The sequence below is a fragment of the Salvelinus sp. IW2-2015 genome, unplaced genomic scaffold (assembly GCF_002910315.2).
Source record: "Salvelinus sp. IW2-2015 unplaced genomic scaffold, ASM291031v2 Un_scaffold4055, whole genome shotgun sequence".
Classification (NCBI taxonomy): domain Eukaryota; kingdom Metazoa; phylum Chordata; class Actinopteri; order Salmoniformes; family Salmonidae; genus Salvelinus; species Salvelinus sp. IW2-2015.
In genome coordinates, this window is record NW_019945327.1 from 49,051 (window position 1) to 53,384 (window position 4,334).

At 44.6% G+C, this 4,334-nt stretch overlaps 1 pseudogene; it reads right to left on the reverse strand.

Moving 5' to 3' along the window:
• Positions 1 to 591: 591 nt before the first annotated feature.
• The window catches only part of LOC112076808 (glycogen [starch] synthase, muscle-like), a 21,708-nt pseudogene continuing 17,965 nt past the window's right edge, over positions 592 to 4,334 (reverse strand).

A 4,334-nucleotide genomic window follows, 5' to 3' on the forward strand; every position in this document is an offset into this window, starting at 1 on the left:
ATGGTATGCAAATTACATCAAACACATAGTTTCAGTCATTACTACCAGTGATCCTCCCCAGGCAGCCTCCTGTGAGAAACCAGAGTAACTAGATTAATGACAGCAGGAACCTAGATTAAGGACCAGAAGGTAACTAGATTTAATGAACCAGAGGTAACCCTCCTATATACTCAAGTTTACCCCACTTTGTTATCTCAAAGCTGGGCTCTTTAACTCAAGGGAAACGTCACCCGGCTTGCCATCTTTTCCCTCTCCTCCTCCATGTCAGGACAGGATTGCGCCCACAGGAGGCGGAGCTGCAGTAGTTTGGAGACGTTCTGGCTGCTGGAATGAATAACATCTGTTAACAGCTCTCATCTTCAGCAGTTGGCAATCTATATTATGGGAAGTGGAGACCGGTCAAGATAAGAGTGCCGTGTTTAAAGCATGTATGGTGTGTAGGTGATCAGCATATGTACGTGTTGTGATGTTGTGTGTGTGAGACATCAGTTTTTCACGCTGGCGGCTCGTTTCCTCTCAGTTTGGCACCTGGCAGGGTGTAAGGCAAGGCGCGACGCCTTTTTACTAGGCAGGTCAAGGGGTGGCGGTATTTCAACAAGGTCTTTTCTCTGCCTCTGCATCTTCGTCATAGCGGTCATCATTCTGTCTTCCGCCTCGTTTGGCGGGAGGAGAGTGGCGCGACAAGACCGGAGATGGGGCACAGAGGCGGTCTAGGTAGCGTAAACCTTGGCCGAAAAAAGAAAGGTTGGTGGGTTTAGGGGTAAAGACAGGCAGAAACACGCCACGGCTGTGTTTTAGAGGCAGACAGCACTGATATGGTTTTTCAGCCAATTGATCTTCTTATCAATCACGTCAGATTGTATTTCAGATTCTAATTGGCCAAAAAAACCAATTAGTATAAAAAGATCAGAATTGGGCTGACCTGTCAACACAGACAGAGTAGCATAGCAGTAATGTTAAATCGCTGGACACTTTTCATAAGATTTACTAAATCAGATGAACATGCTTCATGTCATCATATGAAATGAGAAACAGGGGTGTCCAACTCAATCCCGTCGGCGTGTTGTGTTTTGTTAGTTTCCTTTCAAAATATGTATCCAAATTAGGACAGAGACAACCAGTGAGGGCAGTGCCTATTATGATATAATGAGCAGCTCAGAAAACTAATCTCAGAGTCAGTAAAATGAGTAAACACCTGCATAACACTCAGGCCTCCAGGTAAGTGATAAACACCCCTGTTTATACCCTCATCGGCCTCCAGAGGTAACACCTTTAAACTCAGCAGAAGCGTAAACACCCACTTATACCAGCCTCCAGGCAATGAGTAAACACCCCTGTTATAACCCTCAGCCCGTCCAGTATGAGTGTAAACACCCCTGTTTATAACCCCAGGTAGTAATTGTGAGTAAACCACCCCGTTATAACCCCTCAGCCTCCAGGTATTGAGTAAACACGCCCTGTTATAACCCCTTCAGCCCTCCAGGTTTGAAGTTGTTTCGTAAACACCCCTGTTATAAACCCCCAGCCGCCTCGCAGGTAATTGAGGTAAACACCCCTGTTTATAACCCTCAGCGCCTCAGGTCAATTGCGTAAAACACCCTGTTATAACCTCAGCGCCTCCAAGGTAATGAGTAACACACCCCTGTTATAACCCTCAGCCCTCACAGGTAATTGAGTTAAAGACGCCCTGTTATAACCCTCAGCCCTCCAGGTATTGTGTAAACACTCCTGTTATAACCTCCCAGCCCAGTTGAGTAAACCACCGTTTAAAAAAAAAATAGTCCAACTAAAAATGTTCACAGACAGCAAATTCCTACTGAAGATAGAAGAACAAATGTTTTATACTAATCTCCCCCGGGCCACCATTATGAGGTAGTTTCCAATGGTGTAGAATTATTTCATAGAGTTTCAATATGTAAGTTATATGATAGATTCCAATGGTGCTAGAATTATTTCATTATAGTAAGTTTTCCAAGTGTGGTAGAATTTATTTCAAGAATACCCATTTTATCCCAAAGGAGGAAACAGCATCTCCTTTCCATACAGGCAACAGACAGACAGACAGAAGACAGACAGACTTAACAGTCTCAGAGTCATGACGTAGAAGTAGAGAAATGAGTGATGACCAGGAGGAGGGCTAATGTGTGGTAGACCTAGAGGCAGCGACGAGTGTGAGGAAGCTGATAGATAAGTACGTGGAAAAGAGAATGGAACGAGAGAGAGGAGGAGTAAAGATAGCGTTAAGATGATGAAGAGATGAGAGACATATAAGCGGACATTTCTTCTCTTGGTAAAAGGTGAAAGTTCTCACGCCGTGCGCGCAGATATCCCAGCTACCAGATGAGGAATGCGACTCAGTCGACGCTCGGGCTTCCGCTGGATGATCGCTGCGCGCCGGTCTCTGCTCGGACGAACTGGAAACAGGTACGAATGGACTGTACATGAGACTCATCAACCCCATCTAGTACGTGCAATCACAGGGAGTAGATTCCTGAAAGTGTAGAGAGTACAACAGCATTAAGTCCAATCTACTGCGCAGATGCAGGGTAGCAGACGGCGTTTGTAGTAAAATTGCCAAAGGTTGGGTGTTCAAGTCCTCCGCTGAACCAGCCCATAACGTACAATGTATAATGAAATGAACTGAGTCATTCTTTGGATAAAGAGCCTCGATCTAAATGACATATATAGTGGAGACCATATTACTTCTCTAAAATGTGAAATGTTTAATACAGCCCCTTGGAAGACACTAAACAACCTTGACTTGAGACATAATTCTGAACACACCGTCTAGGTGGGGATCCGCTATGGTTCCTCCATGAAGCAGCCAAACCCAGAGAGGTTTGTAGAGTTGAGGGGATCCCCATGACTGTACACTCAGCTAGAGAAAGAGAGATTGAAGTAAATATACGTGTATATGCCATTACAGCCAATTACAGAACATAATCCTAAGATCTCTCATCGGTTCATTAATGATCTATAAGAGTCTTTCTCCTGGGTGGTTCATAGTATCTATAAAGAGTCTACCTGGTGTATATCCCCATGGTCATAGTATCTATAAGAGTCTACCTGGTGTATATCTCCATGGTCATAGTATCTATAAGAGTCTACCTGGTGTATATCCCCAATGGTCATATTATCTTATAAGAGTCTACCTGAGTATATCCCATGGTCATAGTATCTAAAGAGGTCTACCTGGTGGTATATCCCATGTTCAATAGTATCTATAAGTATAAGAGTCTACCTGGTGTATATCCCCATGGTTCATAGTATCTATAAGAGTCTACCTGGTGTATATCCCCATGGTTCATAGTAAGAGGGGAACACTCCAAGATGGCAGCCTCTTACAAACTCTTCATAATCCATCGGCAGGAGGGGAGAGGTGGAGGACAGGAACTCTGGGTGGAAGATCACCTAAAAGGATGATGGGAAACACAAATGAAGCAGGGGATGAGGACAGAGTTGACCAGATGAAAGAGATGCACTTCCACCATATTATTTACACCAGTTTTACAAGTCTTCCAATCAGTGCAGAAGGGGAAGAGAGGAATTATTTTGAAGCAGTTGAACCCATTTGACCCCCAGCTCTGCAGCAGGCTGGGCTATGGTTTCTAGTCCAGACTGGCCTGTGCATCAGTCGTAGGATAGTGTTATAGGAATGACATTTGTGTGACGGGAGGGACCAGAGCAGAGCACAGTGTGACGGTTATGTATTTGTAAAGTGTCAGTATGGCCCACATGCCATCTCACTAGCAAATGAGGACACAATGGCAATGAGCCTCTGGCCTTTGTGTTTTTATCCTGGAGAATTGTTGACATAGGCTATGTAACGTCGTCTCCGGCTGGAGCTGCCTAGTACTTTTAATTATCTAATTAATTCAATCAATCTACCTTGACGCGGTCYGCAGAGCTGTTGAACAGGCCGATGCGGCGAATGCAKGTGAGGATGGGGTCGTTGCTGTCCTCCAGCATGTTGTGGGTACAGATGGGAGGCTGGCACTGCCTCTGGGTGGCAAAMATGGCACGCTTCATCATGGTGAAGTCGTCCTTGTCCAGCATCTTGGACACGTCCGGCAACTGCCCACTAATCCAGCACAAAGGTAGATTTTACTAAGYGTGTAKAATACAAACTAGCACAAAAGCTCTGATGAAGGCCAAGAGGCAGACACATAAGCTTGAATCAAATGTYTGTGGGTTTCCCTTCTCTTTAACTAACACAAAGGTATTCATACAAACTGTAGTCTATAAGTTCTCTTACAGTAATAATGGTTCAAGTACAGGGATTCTACTCTCAGTAGGATAGTTGAGTCTGGCCAAAGCCTCCAAGAAGATAATCA